The sequence below is a fragment of the Pipra filicauda genome, unplaced genomic scaffold, assembly GCF_003945595.2.
Source record: "Pipra filicauda isolate LSUMZ 115617 unplaced genomic scaffold, ASM394559v2 scaffold80_size11013439_pilon, whole genome shotgun sequence".
Classification (NCBI taxonomy): Eukaryota; Metazoa; Chordata; class Aves; order Passeriformes; family Pipridae; genus Pipra; species Pipra filicauda.
Genome location: NW_024104987.1, coordinates 4362081 through 4381640, shown reverse-complemented (window position 1 = coordinate 4381640; position 19560 = coordinate 4362081). Strand labels below are relative to the sequence as shown.

The 19560-nt window shown below is 45.2% G+C and overlaps 1 protein-coding gene across 2 annotated transcripts in view; it reads left to right on the top strand.

Moving 5' to 3' along the window:
- RAB11FIP4 (RAB11 family interacting protein 4) overlaps positions 1-19560 on the top strand; it is a 116652-nt gene that overhangs the window by 17261 nt on the left and 79831 nt on the right. The window lies entirely within an intron of this gene.

The following is a 19560-nucleotide window of genomic DNA, read 5'->3' as shown; positions in this document are numbered from 1 at the left end:
CTGATTGATGGAATCAGAGCTGTAATGGTTCTGTTAGAGTAAAAGCAGCTGTACCAGTTTATGCTTAAAACTCAGGAGCCCTATTCCCAAAGCAGTTATGTAACATTTATACAGAAGAAACAAGGAAGTGATTAATAAATGCTGTTTTAAACACTTACATGTCTCTTTATCTTTCTTCTTAGAGATGCAGGTATGAACAGCTGTTGTGGAAAAACTGCCCCATCTCTCTGCCTGGCCAGGAGTTTCCCTCTTTTTGTACACAGGAGACAGAGAAAGGGGTGGATGTTAGCCCAGCTGAGAGCTGCTGTGCTGTGCTGGAGTCCTTAAGCATCTTTCTGCAGCCCCCCAGCCCTGCACAGGAGAAAGCAGTGTGTGTGTGTGTCAGAAATCCTTCAGAAACCTTCAGTAATCACTGTTGTTTTGGTCAAATCCTGGGCTGCCTCCTCCCTAACTGGGGGTCCTGAGCTTTGCTTCGTTCACACTCCTGCTTTCCTGGCTATGTATGAAAACAGCAGCTCCAGGAACATTTTCCCAGGTGTGCTCAGAGTGCTTCCTCCCATTCTTTGTGATCTCTACTAAACATGGAATTTGGGCTCCAGTGCCAAGGGTGGAAGGAGGATGAACTGCCATTCTAGCATCACTTCTGGGAGAGGTTTTCCATGCATATTGCAGCTCCCTGGCTCTTCACAGACATCTAGACCCAATAATCATAACCTGTTTCTCGGCACTGCAGTGGGGAGTGGGAGCACTGGTGGGATCAGCTCTGCTGGTGGGTGAGCAGAGCAGAGGGGCAGGGACAGAGGTGTGCTCTGCCCTTGCTCCCCCAATATTCAGATTACATCAGCTGTCCTGTGCTTTAGAAATATACGCTACTTTTAAAGCTCTATTTGGCATTTTTTCCCCACTTCTAAGAGTAAATATTTTACATTAGTTGCAGGATTTTAGTGTCACTGATCCCTGTTTGTGCTCACCTTCAGTAGCTCATGCTTAAAGTCTTTTCCCTCGTTCCAAATCATTATTGGTGAGTTTTTTGCACAGGATTTGCTGCTATCTCTTTTCTGCTGTTGGAATTTGAGCTTGCTGGCTGTATACTCTGTGCTGGGTGGTGATTTCTTTGGCATATTTCCTTTATCCTTTTGGCAGGTCCTGAATTTGTTCCATTCTCTTTATGAAGTGAAGTGAAAAATGCTAAGCAAAATTTTCTGTGGCTTTCACTTTTATTTAATTAGTGCTTTATCTTGACACTGTCTAGTGTGTAAATCTTGTCCTCTTGAAGACCAGGAGCAGGTGATGTATGGTAGCTCTTGCACTGGCTGTAGATACCTCTCTGCTCAGCACTTGGTATGTGACACAAGTTTATTTCTGAGGTGGGGAGGTGGAACCAGCATTACCAGTACCTAGTGAATTGTTCTGTTCAATAGTCATGCAGAATGTGATGTTTTGTTGCTGCCATCTGACCCTCTGGATATTCCATTCTCCTTGGTTTCTCACACTTCACCCTTCATTACGTGCCTTAAACAGTCCATGAGTTTGCAATATGCTGTGCCTCTGCTTCCCTGTCTCAATTCCAAAAGCTGTACAGGGCAGACTCCCCATCAGTGCTGAGCCCATATGCAGGGTTTGCACTGGGCAGTCCAGGTGCTGGATGTGGATGTTGGTCTGATGTCTTGGACAGGTATGGGGCATTAATCTGCCGTGCAGTGGGATACTCTGGAGAGCCACCGTGGAGCACTCAGTGGCCTCTAAGCCCACAGGGACTTTTTAGGAGCCTGTGAAATGGCAGCACTGACAGATCAGCTGCAGGGGCAGTATGGTGTTTGCTACATCGTATAAGTCAAATTATGTTCATTGTGTGCCATGGTGAGGTGGGATTGAACCAAATTATGTAATGCCAGCATTTCTGACTGTATGATTTGAAGTTTCTGTGTGTGCTTGAACGTGTTTTCTTGTGAGTGGAGGACTGCAGAGACCTGTGAGTCCCAGTGGGGCATCCACACACTGGATATGGGGAGAAGCACAGCTCAGTTTACCCTGCACAGTCTGCCTGAGGCTGGGGCTGAGGTGTGTGTAAATGCCATCCACAGAGCAGGACACAGAGCTGCAGCACTAACCAGAGCCTAAGGCTGTAGGATAGCAACTGATTTTCCTTCCAAATCAGTGACAGTAACACTGAAGGACTGAGATTAGGTAAAAACAGTTGGAGCTGTTCCCAGGTTTGAACTGAGAGCACAGTTTTGTCATGTGTTTATTGGGAGAAAGAAAAGCCTCCAAACCCTCTCACTCATTCAGTGCCCTTGCTAGAGAAGAACAAGTTAATTGTACATCTGACACAGCAGGAGCCTTTCTGGATGTCTTTCAGATGAGTTGACAACTGATAATTATATGAGAGCTACAGGCTGGCTGTCCTCTATTACTCCAGCATAGCTCTGAATGCTTTCACTAGGGGAAAAACAACACAAGGAGTATGAGAAAATCTTTAATTACAGGGAAGGAAGTAAAATTTGTTGTTCTTGTTGTTGTTGCTTGCTGTCATCCTGTCTGGTCAATGTTAAATCTTACATCTGGTGTAATTGCACGGTGTTGGGAGTGTTGCTGTTGTGTTTCAGGGTGGCTGGAGAAGATCTGCACATCAAGCCAGACTTCTCTCTGTGGTTTTAGCTCCATCAGGACTTGCTCAATTTGCAAGGGCAGAATTTGGGATGCAGCACATCTTGTGCCAGCTTGGGTGGTATCTTGTGCCTGATCTCGTGCTCTCTCCATATCTGCCCATCTCTCAGCAGTGACTTGAAGTCAATGTTAATGGTAGAACAAAAGGCACTGGAAAATGTCAGATGAAATCTGGGTGCTGTGTCTGCTTGCAGATTGTTCCCAGGTGTTGTGATTTATCTCTGTGATTTCCTATGGACTGTGCTGTGTCCATATGAATTAATCTCCACAGATCAATTACATTGCTTTCATCATTGTCCCTAGGACTTTACAGAAAGCCTTTTTCACTTGTGCAGCACTAGTTGTGCAAGAATTGGAATATGCTGTAGTCAAAGTGAGAATGGGATTGGGAAGTGGAGAAGAACAGTATTTTTCCAAGCATGCCATGAAACTTATGACCCAGACTCAGGTTGGAGCCCTGGAATAGCAGTCCAGGAGGAGAGGAAAGCTTGCACACAAGAATATATTTGATTGGGTTTTTTTTAAATCCAGTTTTACAGCTCATATAAGAGACCTCTAGCTAAACAGGCTGGGGACTAGATTGCTGTGACTGAATTAGCAGCTATGTATATTTGACTTAGCATCAGGGTGATGTCCTGCATCAGTTCTCTGACAGCTTGATTTTGTCTTGTGTCAGAGCTCTCTTTTGTGACAGTTTCTGGCCTGTCCTCAGACTGAAAAAATCCCTTCTTGCATGTCTTATATATGTATTTAGGCCATGTTAAGTTTCCATAAATGGTCTGCCACCAAGACATTAGGGAGTGCAGGGTTTCTAACAGAGCAGGACTGGAACCAAGTGTTCCTTGGGCACTGTGAGCTGCTGCCTGATCCACAGCCACGCCAAAGAACCATTTTCTTCCTCATGCTTCTCTCCCTTTCCCTGCAGTGGTTATTTTTAGAATCTCTCCACCTCTGCATGTCAGTTGTGTTGCAGAAGATGAGAGTAAAGGCCAAATAGGTTCAAACCAGCCAAGCTCAGTGTTTCTAATGGTTTTTATATAACCCTTCATAAGGCATTTGTTCCTTTTCACATGCCCATGGTATATGTCAGCTACCCACTGTGGTATTGTTGCACTGCCTGAAGTGGAATAACATTTTATTTTTCAGTAATGAGATTCCTTCACACAGGACTTATTTTAAGAATAGATCTAGGGACAGAGAAGCATTTGCTTGACCTCTGAGAGTTCTTGGAGTGCTGTAATTGCCCCAAGTACTTACTGTATTATATACAAACCTATGTATGCTCACAGATTTGGCTTCACTGCTGTGGTGTCTGAGTGTCTCAGTTGGTGTGTGCTTATTATCACTGTTCTGGGGGTTTGGGGAGTGGACATGCAATGGAACTAATGACCTGTCCATGATGAGAACACCAAGTCTGTGGCAGAGTCGTCATTTAACACTGATCTGCTCAAAGCTGAGCTGCTCTTTCAAGAACTGAGACACATTTTGTATGGAAGGAGGTGCTGGGGTGAGTGTGTGTGTGTGTGCCATCCAGACCATTTCAGCACAGAATTAGCCTTACTAATTACTTGCCCTCCTTCCTTAATTGAGTATTTACTTAACATTTGACCTCCTTAAATATATTCAAACAGTCTGAGTTGGCTTTCCTGAGGAGTTCAATCTTCAGCTCTTTAGTCAGACAGAATTCCCTTTATACCAGTTATGCTCACTCTGGAGCAGGGCCAGCAGCTCCTGCCCAGGCTAAACCATGGTCTTTCAGACAAGGCACAGACTTTTTCCATTCTTGATGTTAGAGGTTTTATAAGCACTTGGAGAGTTTTGCCTCAGTGAGGACAACAGCAGCATCCCAGAAAAAAAGAAAAAAAATTCTGTTTCTGTTAAAGGCAGAGGTTTGTTCTAAGTTCAGCAAGGACTAGAGAAAAACACATAAGGAGTTGTGTAGAAAAACTCTTATTCTCTGAAGGTATTTTTCTAGTGTCACAGGGTGCTTGGAGCACCCTGCTGAATGGGTGCAGAGTGAGCACAGATGAGATCTGACTGCATTTTGTGTCACTCTGTCTTTTAGAAAGAGAACTCCCTCTCCTCTTCCCACTTTTATTTTCCATCCCTTTGCTCTTAAAGCTTCAGAGTCTCACCCTCCCTCCAGGGGCAGCTTCCTGGCATTATGGACTTGAGTGATGTTTCTTGTCTCTTCTGTAAGAAGTTGTTGGTGTTAGAGTGGTTTTGAATGATAAAGGCAGACCCTGGGGCAGTAAATGCCTCAGCTGTGTTTGCAAACTTCCACAGATGAGCAGTCAGTGGATGCAGCTTAAAACTACCCTGAAAGGACAACAGGAAAGGAGAGTGATTTTTTGAGAATATCATCATATTATATTCTTCTCTGAGCAGATAATTTATTCAAGGAGTGACAGATTGTCTTGTCTGTCTGAGGCACTACCCTGCAACTTGGATTTAGCTGTGGTTGCCACAGATTCCCTTTGCTGTCAATGTGTAGGGTATCCAAGCATAAAATGAACCATCAGACCACGTCTCAGAGGTGCTGTCTTAGGTTTGAATGGCCAGGATGAGAAACTTTGAAAAGCTGTTGCCTGCACCTGATTCACAGGTGCTCTTAAGGCTTTGGTCTGCAAGGCTTTAATTCAGCACTGAATTTATGTCTATATTGTATGTCCAGTAAGATATTACTAGCTCAAAAAGCAAGTGTCTTTTGGAGCAAGTGTAGCCTTTCCTGTTGGAATTGGCCAAGTAATTGATCCTGGAATATGGGCACAGGAAAATGCTTGAAAACCAGATGAGAAAGGCTAGAGTTTAATCTGAAAGGTCAAGTATACATGAATGCAAAATTTACTTAGAGATCTAGCGCAGGAAGGAAATGTCCAAGAAACAGAGTATCCCTTGTGATAGGGAAAGTGCCAAGAGAAGCAACAGAAAATCATGAACAGAGAAGTGGTTTTTCAGGAGTCTGACACTTGCAGTTTGCAGCTTCTTCCTGATACACTTCAGGCAGAGCTCCATAGAGCTGCTGATCTCTGTCAGACCCCTTGGTAAGTCTCGCTTCTGCTGAGTGCTGCTGCTTGAGAGGAGTTTGACCAAGGGTGGAAAGGACCTGCTGTTAATTGACTTATCCTGGTTCCCAGTTCTTCACCCTGAGCAGGAGGTGTTGGTGTCCATGGGAAGGCTCCTGTTCACTTCTCTGTGCAGGGTCCTGTGCAGGGTGACACCTGTGTCACTGTGCAGCTGGCCTGGCTGTTTCCTCCCAGGCTGTCCCTGCAGTGTGCCCTGTCTGTGTGATGCCCTCAGCAGGGCACTCAAGGCTTGGTGGGGATCTCTTGACCCAAAGGAGGTTTGCCCACCTTCCCCTGGTGCTGACACTGAAGGCACTGGTGACCTGGGCAGCACTTGCTTTGTTCCCAACCCATCGACCTCCCCAGTGAGCTTTTGAGTTTGTGCAGCTTCAGGCTGAGGCTGTTGGTAAAACTGTCAGTAAAACTCTGCAGCTTCCCTGAGCTCAGCACTTGCCATTCATCTTCCTGAGTCCTTTGTTCACCTGCATTCCATAAGATTGACAGTAACAAGGACACAAACATTACCTCCTAATATTTCTTCCCTTTTTATGAATGTTGCCTGCTGTTTCTTTGGCACAGAGACTGAGCTCTGGCTGGTGTTGGTGCTGCCATTCCAAGGTGCACCATTCAGTGGGCACTATGCTCTTCGATTCTTCTTTTGTTTAATTATTATTATTTCTTCATTTTTATCCCAGACAAAGCACGTGCCAGGGCAGCAGCCTTTATAAGGCCTTGCCATCATTATCTGCAAGTGCAGCACTAATTCAGTTATTGCAGCTTTCTGTAATTCTCACCAGTGCAGCAGTGTAAATAAACAGGGAGCAGTGAGACACATGATGGGAGCCAGAAGCAATTTAGCCACAAGAGTTTATCATCAAGATCCAAAGCACCCTGGAGCAGGGAAACTGCCTCCTTTGCCAGCTCATTGCTCTGACTGTTGGCCGGATAGATGGTGCCCTTTTTTTTTTTCACTGAGAAAATATTCCTTTTTGTGGAGCCTTGGTACTTCCCCTGACCTCATTGCTGGCTGCAAACTACATGAAAGAGCTGTGCTGATGCTGTTCAAAGAGATGTGGAACCTCCCTGTATGCAGGGAGGGTTCAGCAGGAGACCAGGGATATCTGCACAGAGTTGTATTGGACAGGCTCTGGTTTGGTTGCTCTGTTTAGAGGCATTTGCAAGGCTTTCCTGTGGTCCCTTTCCAGAGATAATTCCTATTATAGTGAAGAGAAAAAACATTTGTAAACTCTGGGAAAGAAGTAGTGTGTCCTGTTTTATGGCTTCTCATCCCATCTAAGTCTGCAAAGCAGTGGAGGTGATGAATTCCTGTTTCTTGAGATGTGTGGAAAGATACCCTTCACATGCAGCTTCAGAACAACAGTGTGGACCAGCATTTCTGAACTCTGGGATGACAGACAGTCCAAACCCAAGAGTGCCCTGGGCAGAAACACACAGCTGCTGAGACCAGCAGGTATGAAGGTTCAAATCAGGTTCCTATTTGTAATTCTCAACACTTCATACCTGTACTCGCCCTGCCTAATGAGGCTTTGACAGACCTGGCTATAAAGAGGTTTGTTCTGGACCAGTGGAGGTGGGGTATGTCCTGTGGCATAGGGAGTCCTGACTGCTGGATCATACCTGGAGGATGGTGGGCCACTGGAAAGTGGCATCCATCTGGAGAAGGTCAAAGTCCTGGTATGAGACAAGTCTGATTTAAGTCCCACATCATAATGATGCCTTCCAGCATCTCTCAAATAAGGGGATAAGTGTTTGCCAAGGTTTAGAAATTTATTGCAAAAGCACTTTTTAGAGTGAAAAAGCTCCCTGTGGTTTTGGTGATTTATAGATTTTATGGCCATTAAGTTCTCCTAGCATGACTTTCATTGTATAATACAGTACAAGTGGTTCCTGCATCACATTCTTCCTTCTGGCTTTGTTCAAGGTCAGGTTCAGTATGAGTTGTTTCCCCCTCCTGTCTACTTCCCTCCCCTTGTTAACCCTGTCCTGTGAGCATTTAATGATGTGGTGGTTCTATGGCTGCCTCACCACCTCTGTATCCTCCTTGCTGTTTCCCTGCCTGGGCAGCACTTGGTCATTTAATATAAATGCATCCATCTTTATTTATGAGAAACGTGAGCTCACACCTAGAAAAAGCAGCAAGGCTGAGCTGTTGTCAGGTGCAGTGATTCTCTGTGACTCAGTTTAGACATTTGTACTTGAGTGGCAATCACTTTGTTCTAGATCACCTTCATCCAGACTGCTCCCAGAGCACCACGAACTGTCTCCAAGACCACTTCCACCTTTCCCACGTTTGGCAGGCCGTGCAGCTCCAGCCCACCACAGACCTGCAGAGAGCTGTCCAGCTGAGGGGAGACACGGTGCAATCTGTCCAGCACGTTGTGTTTGTCTCTGGTGCCTCCAAGAGCCAGCACTGGCGGGGTGCCCATCTCTGTAAGAGCTGTACAAGAGGTTGTTACTCCTAATCTTATGGGAAGTGCATGGATCCCATCCAAACCAGCACCATTAAGAGATATGGGAGCTCCTGGCTCTTCAGCAGGTGAAGTTTGCAGTGGGGTTGAAGTGCCTTCCTGCTCTTACTGGGGCACCAACGCTGTGTTTTGGCCCCAGCTCATTCTTCCTTCAGCATTTCCCCTCATACACTGCTGAAGCTGCAGCCCTGAGGTTGATCACCTCCTGCAGTCAGACTCTTCAGAGAGGGATTTTAAGAAAATATGTACAAAAAGGCACCCAGTCCATGAACATGTTAGGCAGACTTAGCCCATCAGCCCTCTCTGTGGGGAGCCCTCCATGCTCCCACAGTGCAGACAAACATGTGAAAATGTCTATGTTTAACTTAGGATGGTTACAAACCACAAAACTGCTCCACTCCATGCCCAGTATGGATTTGTTTATTGAACTGGTCCAGTGAAAGGTGTTCCAGAAGGTTCCTTTGGTTCTTTCAGGCTCTCAGCACCCCACCTCATGTTTCATACATAGTCTTTGCTTTGCCTTATCACTGAAGGGTGAATTGCAGCCTTGTTGCTGTACCAGGTATCTCCTGAGCACCTGCAGATAAAGCACATCAGAGACTGGCAATGCACGAGCAGTAACCTTTGCTTTCCTGGCCCTGGTACACGTCCAGGAACTAGTGAATTGGCTTCTCACACCCAGCACTGCAGTGAAATGCAGCTGGGTGAGGGCCTTGCAGTATAAATCTATTGTGATTTCTGCATTCTCTCACCTCTTGGTCGTAACTCCTACAAGGCATCTTTATGTTGGAGGAAAATAGATGCAAGCACGGTTTTGGCAGGTTGAGAGAAGGCAGCAGCAGCAGAAGCTCTGGGTGTTTGAGAGAAACTGCACTGTGGAAGGTCTGGCAAATACACAATAATCAGTTTTTAGCCATTAGGGATTTCACAGGGGATCAATAAATTTGTCAAGAGTGTTTAAAGTGGTAACTGTGAAGCAAAGAAGAGCCTGTGAACTGAAAGGCCAAGATGGGGGTGTGAGTGCCTTCTCTGATTTTTAAAGGGGCTCAGCTGCTTTAGAAATAATGTTTCACTGTATGTGTTATGCCTGAAATTGGGGTGAGGTACAGGGAAAAGGATAAACTAGTCCACTCACCTCTTGTGTAGGTGCTCCAAAGCAGAACTGCACATACACTGACTGGCAGTAGGGGATGTTCTACACCAGAGATAATATTTTGAGATCCAGTGACCAATTCTTACCTTATTTCTGGGGTTTCTTTTAGGAGAACCTCTCCTGATTCCCTTGAACAGGACCTGTTCTGTTTTGACAGTGAAAGGGTTGGTTGGTTTTGCTTTCCAAGCAATTCATTTTCACTGTCTGTGGCCCTGTGGTGACATGTTGTCATAATAACTACAGGGGACTTCTATTAGCTGGAAAAATCAAAATGACTACGTTTTTGGTCAGGCTGTTTGGTTTGATTTTAATGTGGGGAAAAGTGAATTCACATAGTGATACACAAAGCATCAACAGATATCAAAAATAAATCAGCATAAACCACAGAGAGATGATAAATATACACAAGTTGACAGAAAAGGCGAGCTACATTCCTACTAAAAGGCACTGAAAAAGGCAGCAGTAGAAATGAGCTAGATCAAAACAGTAACTTCTTAAAAAGGCTTTAGGAGGAAACACTCACACAACAGGAGCAGCCATGTGGACTTCTGTGCCACACATACAGGCATGAACAGTCACACTCCCACATACAGCTGGACAGAAATGCCTCTCTGGTGACTATTATCTTGATTAACAGCTGGACTGGGAACAGTGACCTGCTTACCTGAGCCTGTGAGAGGTGATTTTTCAGCTGATTTTCACATCATTACCCAAATCTCTTTTCCAAAATCTGCCTTTCCTACTTAGTCCCTGGGCCCAGCACACCTTGCAGTCCATCTGTTTCTGGATAAAAAGAGAAGGTAAAATCACATGTCAGTAGAGAAAATTACCTTTGCAATAGTGTGTACAGTGAGCTGAGAATAGTGGCTCCAGTCCCTCACTGAGATTCTTACAACACCAACACTAAATGATAGCAGATGAATTGGGCACACTTTTTAAACACAAAAGTACAATCCCATTGTAGCTGCGCACCTTTATTTTGTTTCTTTTTGTATTGGGCTTTGGATCTGTCTTCCATTCAGCCTTGTAACCATTAAGAAGTACTAATGTTGACCAGGCTAATAAGGATGCAGGCACAGTGCAGGCAGCCCTGTAACGGGGAGCTCTCTTGTACAGCTTCTGAGGCTGTGAAGAGCATTCATTTTCTGTGCACGCAGGCTTTGTATTTCATCTGTCCCTTCCTACACAAAAATGCCAGCTAATTATCATTCCTTCTAAAGTCTTTCCCAGTGGAGATCAAAGAGCAATGTGGATTTCTACGTGTGGTTTTACACAGTGAAAATCTCCGCTGCGGTTTGAATGACACATTTCTCCAGGGGGGGAATTGCTCATGACACAGGGAACGGGAGGTATGAGGGGGCTTCTGGGCTGCTGCATTGCCTGGAGCTGCCAGCTGAAGCAAGGCACAGGGGAATTACAAAAGATGAACACCGTGTGAGTGCTCTGGTCAGGAACAGCAAGGACTCCCTCCTTCCCTCAGCCCCTGGTAGCTCTTGGTCGGGGCTTCCTTGCTGCCCCCTCTCAGCATTAACAGTCCCAATTCATCCACTGCTGTCACATCCTTCTTATCTGAGCTTCCCTTGGCTTGACGTCAGAGGAGTCAGCTGCTGTTCAAACCTGTCAGCCTCATTCCAGACTTGGTAATTATCCCACCACAGTGAGTGGTACTTACTGCTCATTTCCTCCTCTGTTCTTTGGGGAAGGACGTTATCTCCCAGCCACACTTTTCTAAAGGTTAAGATCTTTCTCTTCAGCTAAAAGCAAGATTGTTCTTTTAATCATACCTTTCTGCCTGATGTTTGTCATCTTAACTAATGTGTGTCTCCCTGAGCTGGATTCATCCCATACTCATTCCTCCCAGGATTTGTGTCACGGCATTAATTTGCCGTGAAATGTCTTTCATTCAGTTTAATTTCAGGACTGCTGCTCAGGCTTTTGCATTTGAGATCGGATCTCAAGACCTACATTTCACGCTCTGTATCTGTGAGAATGCCAAAAGCCACATTCCCTTTTAACAGCTGGGTTCAAAACTGCTTTCAGGAGACCAGGCTGAGAGAGCTGAGGATGCCCAAATCACGCTGCCCTGGGCAGGTCTCTGGCTGGCTCTCAGGCCACTAAATTGGTTTTGGGTGTAGATGTTGTGTGCGAGACACAGCGCTGTGTGCTGGCTGCATATTGTTGGGTTGGTTTTATGCATTAAGGAGAGAATGTAACAATAAAGCACATAGTCAAGAGAAGTGACTGTCTGAAGTGTAACACTTGCCTTGTATCTTTGAGGCTGGAAATCCAACCTGTTTGGATTTGCTGGCAAAGTTGGGTGATACGGTATCTCGTGAGTCTGCTGCTGCACTTAGAGGTGGTTTTGACCAGTGAATCAGAAATGAACAAGTGAAGTGCTGGCAGAAAATGCCTTGTTGTGGTTTTGTGTCAGCCTTGCAGTCTGCAGGCACTGCCTGGATTTCAGCACAAGCCTTGTGCTTTCAGGACCACGCTTGTAGCAGTGGCTCTGGCTTTAGGCTCTGGTTTGGTGCATTTCCTGCAGGTTCCATTTGGCTCTGGGCACTGTGTTTTCCCTGGTATATCCCTGGACATCCCCTGATGTCTGAGCTGCACGCTGTGACCTACCTACCACTCATGGTTCACAGTTGCTCTGTTCTCCCCACCCTCTTCATCTCCTTCCTGCTGGTCTTTGGAATTTTGCTTGTTCTTTGCATATGATAACACCTCAATTAAAATGTGACTGCAGATGTGTCAGCAGGGAAGGCGACAAGGAAGTGTTTTCTGGCACTGTGTGCCCCACCTCTCTCCCCAGTTTTACTTCAAAAAATGATAATTATTCCAAGAGTAGATCCCATCTGGCTGGTGTCTCACAACTGAAAGCCATGAAAAACATCATTCTGTGTCCCTTTATGCTTTGATGAGAACAATCACACACACCACAAACTGCAGAGAGGAAGAATATTGTCACTGGAAAGGAATCCTTGCTGCAGCACTTGTAGATAAGCCTGATGTTATCCAAACATTTTCCTCCTTGTTTAAAGGCAAACGGGCTGCACCCACATGACCACCTGCCTCATGTGCCTCTTGAGATCTGGCTATTTTGTGTTTCATTTGACTTATGCTAATGGCGATGATGGGCTGTGCCTCATTTTGCTTGTCACAGTTTTTCCTAACAGCCTTGTTTTCCAGGAAGCCTTGGTTGCAGTTCTGGGAGCTGTGGAGGAGAAGGTGTTAATGCAGCCCTGCTTATTTTAGCAAGTGGGTGAATCAGTGGTTTTAGGAAAACAGTTCAACGTGTTAACCCTTTGTTTCCAGAGCGACACAAAAAAAATCACTGTAGAGTGAACAGATGGCCTGGCATATTTTTAGCCTTGCTCTCTGTTCCCATGGTATTCCAGACTGTGTGGGATTCCCCATAGACTGTTGTAAGATTGGTGGGCCCAGCCAAATGTCTTGTTTTGCAACACAGCATCAGAGGGAAGGAGGGAAACGGAATCCTGTTCAAATCAGCTCTGTTCAAGTAGCTAAATGAGAGGCTCTCACATAATCATAGATGATGGGGGAGACTGTAGAGAGATCCTGGTCTTGTGATTGTGGTGCTTGCTCATTGTCAGCTGCTATATTAAGTCAGGAAGGACAAAATAAATGTGAAATGCTGTTCTAATGGTATTGCCTGTATAAACAATTGATGCATCCAAAGGTTTAGATGGCAGAGGAAAAACTCACCAGGATTTTGGTGGTCTCTGGCTTGCAGATAGGATGGGGAAAAGTAGTTTCTGAGGCTGTGAGCTGTGTGCTCTGAGGAAGTTCTGAATACATAATTCCAGGCAATGATCCTTTCTTGAGTGAGGTCAGATTCAGAGCTGTTCACAGGCACTCTGTATAAGAGTTTATTGGTGATTCTCTGTGGTCATAAACCATTTTGTTCTGTAAGCAGAGGGGTATAACCAGTGAGGTATATGGTGTGAGAGAAGGGGTTCCTCAGGTGTAATGACTTTTGGATCTCAGCTGTGGTTAGAAATTCTAACTGTAAGATATGTAATATGGCAAGAATTGTATTTGTGGTTATCTCAAATTAGGTTTGTGTCATCGTGTGTATTAAACACTGCAAGTGATTTCTCAACAGGGAACAGAAATCATAGCATCAATTTTCCTAGCAATGCCTGGATTTCTGTTTTGCACAAATATTCATTGAAGTTCATGGAGTATTATGTTCTCCTAATAGCTCATTTAGCATATTAGAATGTTTTAAACAAATTCATCCCTCATGTGTTCTCTCTGTGCAGTACCATGAGGCTCAGTCTTTTTCCAGAAGATAATAAAATGATGATGAAAAGGGTCTGCCCGGTGGGGCAAGTTTCACTGCAGCACAGCACAGGTTACTAATACACCATTCCTGATCCAGCAGTTCAGCTGCACTCACCATCTGTTGCCCACCTGAGCCCAGGTGATGCTTACACAGAGCATTAATAACACATGAACAGCAGAAGCTTTCCTTTTTCCTCTGAATGCCCTCAGCCACCTGCAAAGCCTCTGGAACCACCTCTTTCCTTCTGTGCCTTTGTAATTCACTGATACACTTCACACACTCCTCAAAACGCCACACTGTGGATGTTTTCTCCATCTGGGTAACTGGTGGATATTTTTCTCCTGCTGGACCAAGGCCCCAAGGACACAGTTCATATTTGGAAGATGATGCAATTCCATGTGTTGATGCTAAACCCAGGAGAGACAGTGAATGGGCCCCCTTGAATTTGATGAGATTTTTGTTATTGCGGCCATTAGTAAATGATGAATTTGACAGATTTGGGAATTTGCTCAAAGTCAAGGCCAAGATTATTCAGCAAATTTGCTGATGTCATTTAGGATACAGCCCCAAAATCTGCCCTCTGGCTGGTGAATTGGGTGTGCACAGTTAAAGCAGAAAGCGAAGCAGTCATTTCTGTTTACAGAAAGCTTACAGAGAAGCCAACTTTCAGGCTTGAAGGCTGCAGATAAAGGGGCAATGACTGATGCTTCAAATCAAAATTCAAAGCCATTGTTTCCAGCAATGATGTATGTCCCTGCATGCTTTGAGATCAGACAGCAGCTGATGGAAATTCATGACTCCATTTGCCGGGGTGTGAATTATTCACGTACACAGTCTGCCAGATCCCAGTGGCAAGGGCAGGCAGTTTGTTGGACTCCTGATCCCTAAATGCTGCTCTTCCACTCCTTACACATGTGACTGGGAACATGGTCCTTTGTGTGCTTGAGGGTCAGGTTAGGGAGAGCATCAGGTTATTTAGTGTGATGTCCTGAAATGGTGACAGCACAGCTTTTAACCCACTTCCCCTGGGCTGGTAAATCTTCCAGGTGTATCTCACTGTCTTCTCAGAAAGCCTCAGATGAGGAACTCCATTTCCTTTTTATAGTCCCAGACCCCTCTTGTTTTATAGTTCTGATGGGTAAACAGTCACGCTGATATAAAAACTGTGCTTTGCTTTTAATTGTAATTTGTTCAGTTTCATTTTGCAGATAATGGTTCTTTATGGCTCTCCTCTGCTAGACTAGAGAGTCTTTTAGAACCTGCAATTCCCTGCTTTCAGAAGTCTTTATACCTAGTAACAAATCACCACTTGGTTTCCCTTTTGCCAAATTAAACAGAAAAAACTCTCTTTGTTTGGTTGCATAAGGTGTTTCCACAGCATGTGAATTGTATGTCAGTTCTCTGCGACCTGTCTGGGTTTTCAGCATCTCTTATGACAGTGGGTACCACAGCTGTGGGAGTGTTAGTTTCTCCACTGCAACGTAAAATAATTTCCCTCATCTTGCACTGCTTCCCTGAAATGCCAGAATATCACAAAGAAGTCTTGTTCTTTTCCCCTCCCTCTGTAAATCCCAGCTCATCAAAAGATAGCTCTTGTGTCTGAAGAGCTCCAGCATCCGGGACCACATCGATGCTTAGGACACTCAGGGATGTTTAAAGAGCCAGGGGTGGCTCTTGGCACACGTGGTGGCTGCACTGCCTGGCCCTGCTCAGCTGGAACAGATCCTGCCTCTGCATTTTTGTTCCATGAAGATGTAAAATGACACCCCTTCCCCAGATTTCTGTTAAAATCAGAGCAAGTGCAATTCCTGCTCCCTGTATAAATCATGTGGGAAGCTCACTTAATTCCACCCTGCAGCATTTACATGTTTAATCTCCTTTTGCTGTCTTTTGAGGTTTCTCACCAATGCTCCTGCCTCAGGAGATCCTGCCCAAATGTCGCTGCCGCAGCACAGCCTGACCTTTCCTGCAAGTGCTTGTCTTGCCATTGTCACAGCTCCCAGGTGCTCCCTGCTTGCACTTCAGGGTGAGACGTGCTCACAGGCTCCTGCAGCATGAAGGCAGACTGCTGAGACGAGGTGTTTATTTCAAATGGCATCTTCTGGCTGTGATTTGGATCCTGCTGCAGGATTTCAGTGGATAGAGTCAGCATGGGGTCCCTCTGAACTCAGTTACATCTAAATCTTACAGATTTCTGTGTGTTAACAAAATCTCTTCTGTGCTGGTCGGTTTTGGAAGCAAATTAAGTGAGGTCAGTAGAGGTCTGAGTTTCTTCTTGCCTGGAAATGGAAGCAGGATTTAGTTCCAGTCAGAAAATCTTTGCTGGAAGAAGTGCCTGGCTGCTTTGGCAGCATCAGTACGAGAGCTGGCCAGGAGTCCTGGGAGGGTTCCTTGGCCATTCAATACCTGTATTGAGCTCCCTTGCAGGAAAAGATCAGTTCCAGTAAATCTCTTCTGAGGTCTGTCACTGACTTCTCCTCCTCTCTCCCCTTCCTCCACTCCCTCTGCTACGAACATCCCTTCTGTTCTTCTCTTTAAAGTGTTCCCAGCTTCCTTTGATGTGTCAGAAGGCAGCATGGGGCAAACACCCCTTCCCGGGGCAGTCAGGATAGCTGGGAAACCCAGCAGAGATGAGGAAAATGCTTTGGCTGAAGTGAGCTGTTATTACAATGGAGAAACATGTTTGCATTGAAAGGATAATCACCATTCATCCAGGCAAGTTAAACAATACAGACAGAGGTTTGGTTTTCTCCAGTTGTTTCCCAAAGCAAAAATGATTTATGTCTTCTCTCTGAGACTATTGGATGTCTACTGAGGGGTTCATTAGAGAGACCTTCGCAGCTGCCAAAAGAACCAGCTGGATTATTGAGCCTGCAGCTCATTTTTTCTGTCCTTGTCTGCTTCCTACAATGCAGAACTAGTTTGCAATCCAGACCTTGTTTGTGGTGTGCAAACCACATGGTGGGGGACTGCTCTGTGCAGTGTCTGTCCCCAGCCCAAAGCACTACCTCTAGCTCATCCCGATGGCTTATGATGTTAAGCTCTGGAGCACATGGTATGTTCCCTGTGCTGCCTGGAGATATCACAAGAATCACACAGTCATTTCAGCTCTGGATTTTGGCAGCAGTTGGTTTTGCAGTCCTGTGTCCCCTGCAATGACATCAGCAGTTTATTTGGCCACAGATTGAAACTTGAGATTAATTTTAAGTAACGCCTTCAGTCTGGAATTAACTAGGAGGAGCTTCTTGCCTTGTCCCAGAAAGCTACTGGTAAAAAGGCATGATCAAGTGCACTGCAGGCTCAAAACTCAAATATGCAGGGATTTATACATGTGTGTATATTAATGCACAAACTCTCTGCAAGTATCCACCTAAATGTAGGCCCAGTTGATCAAAATCTTATAGCCCCTGACCTGTGCTGGGAGCTGTGGTGATCAGGCCTGGCTGAAGATCTGAGCACTGCTGGCATTAATTCCATCAGCCTGTTCTGTAAATTCTTCTTCATCTCCAGCACTGATGTCAGTTATTTGCATTATAAAATCTAATTGAAAAACTGCAAATTAGATTTAAGGGAAACTGGAGACTGAAGCACTTTGCTCAGGTGATAATTTCATTTACTGTTAAGACATTGCTTAGACCTAAACGTGAACGTATTCTCTGTTCCTCCATAAGACACACTCCCAGGCATATAACATCTTATTTAATTTGGTTTTAAAAGTGTAATTGTATATGTCTGAGCAACAAGGTAGACTAAAATCATTGGATCAACTTTGAGAAATAAACTTAATGTGCCAGATTCACTGGGAACACCCAGTGACATGCTGTGTTATAGCACAATATGAAATAGTGTAGAGGCTTCCCAGCTGGCTGCAGGAATCTGTACATTAAAACCTACGACACAATTTGTTGCCTCTTAGCAAAAGACCTACAGGAAATAAAAATCTCTAAAGCAACCCTGCAAGCATCTGAAATGGTATTTACTGACATTACAGTGAGGGGAGCTTGCCGTGTGTCAGAGAGTTAGAGGCTGACCCTGTAACCCAGAAGGCTGGTGTCTGATTAGATGCTGTTGCTGGATCTCTGAGGGAACAGATGCTCAGCTGGTGGCCACACCAGGGTCTTCATCAAAGCCTGAGTTACACCAGGTGACACATCTGCCACGTATTTAAGCTGCTGCAGCGATCAGGAAGATTTTCAGCTGCAAAATCATGCTGCTCCCAGCCTCAGCAGCCTGCTTGATCCTACTGCTTTGAATGCACTCCCAAATTGCCTGAAGGAGGACATTTCTGCCACTGCTTCATCGATCTATAGCATCGATGTTGGTGGTGAAGGTGAGCAGGGATAACACTGACCCGGCTTTTCCGTGTCAAGTGTGTCTCCACTGGTTTCAGTCAGGATTTCCAGCCAGCCTGGGGTGCATTAACCACACATTGCAGTTTCTGGTGAAGTGGCTGCGTTTTGGGAAAAGAGACATGTCTTCTCCTGCTATAAATTAATGAGGTTACAGTAATTTCTTGTGATACCAGGGATAGGAATTTGGTCGTGAGTCACACAAGAACATCTGGGCTCTGCTGCCTGGCTGGCAGGGCTGCAGTTCTTGAAGTCTTCTGCAGTATGCAAGTTTTAAGAAGATTTCTAACTTGTCCTAGGCTCTGAGCTCATCATGTAGCTCCTTATTTGCCCTGCCTACATGAGCTGATTTTTTTTATTTTCCCTAAGAAAAGGAGAGGCAAAAGGATTCAGTGTAAAGGATCAGATCGTGCCTTTCTCATTCAACAGAGAATTTTGCATATGAGTAAAAACTTTGTCATTTTCTCATCCAGATTTGCTTGTTCTAAATGAGCCCTTTGGCTTATCATGGCATTTACTGGCACAGAGGGAATTTATAAGCACTGAGAGAATCTGAGGGAAGAAGTGTCATGCGCACACATTAGTGCATTATCTGCAGGGCTTTGAGAAACTGCTGGGTTTTAGAGCATGTGGGGAAAAAAAAAAAACCACACCAGAAAACTGAGAAACTGGGTCATCTGGATTCGTTTGCTGCATCTTTCCAGCTGGGCTTTTGTTGCTGCTCAGGCTGACATATCTGAGCTCACATGGATTGTGCTGCACCAGGATTGTACAGGGTCCTGCGTGCCTACTCTCCCTGCCTCCTGCACTCGTCCTGTTCCTTCTCCTGGGGGTCTGCAGGGCCCAGACCAAGGTCAGGGTTGTGCTGCAGCTGGTTGTGAGCTCTTAGAGCAGCCAGAGGGTCCCTGCTGGGTACTACAGGCAAAGCCACAGGCACACGAGGGGACTGGGTTATCACAGAGAGAAAGCCAGCTGGGGGGTCAGCACTGCCCCACCTCCCTGCACTGTTTTGCCTCTCACTTCTTCTTTTTCAGCTACTTGTTTGCCCATTCCTTTTTTTCCAGACAGCACAGCACACAGCAGCCTCTCCAGTCTAGGCTGCTTTTCTCCCTCTATCCCAAAACCCTCTTGAAAAATCTTCCAGACAGACCTTTGCTGGGGCAAATGCCACTTTTGTGGCTGCGTTTAAGTTCAGTATAATCTCATTTTATGGTGAGTAGTGATCAGAAAGGATAAACTGTGAAGCTGAGATTGTAAGCAATAAGTACATTGCTTATTTGCATAGTGTACTGAACACAGCCCTTCTCTGTCTCATCACATGAATATATTTTTGGACTGCTAATTTTCCTATACAAAAATTGTATTCTCTGCTGCGTCAAGGAAGTTTTGTTTTATCCCAAATGCCCAATGAGTTTTCTCTCCTGTAATCTGGATTTTTCAGGGAATGAGACTGCTATGGGTTGTGCACGTTTTTGTCTGTCCTTTCTCCCTCCCCAAGAACTTCTGATAAGAGGGATGGGAGTCACTG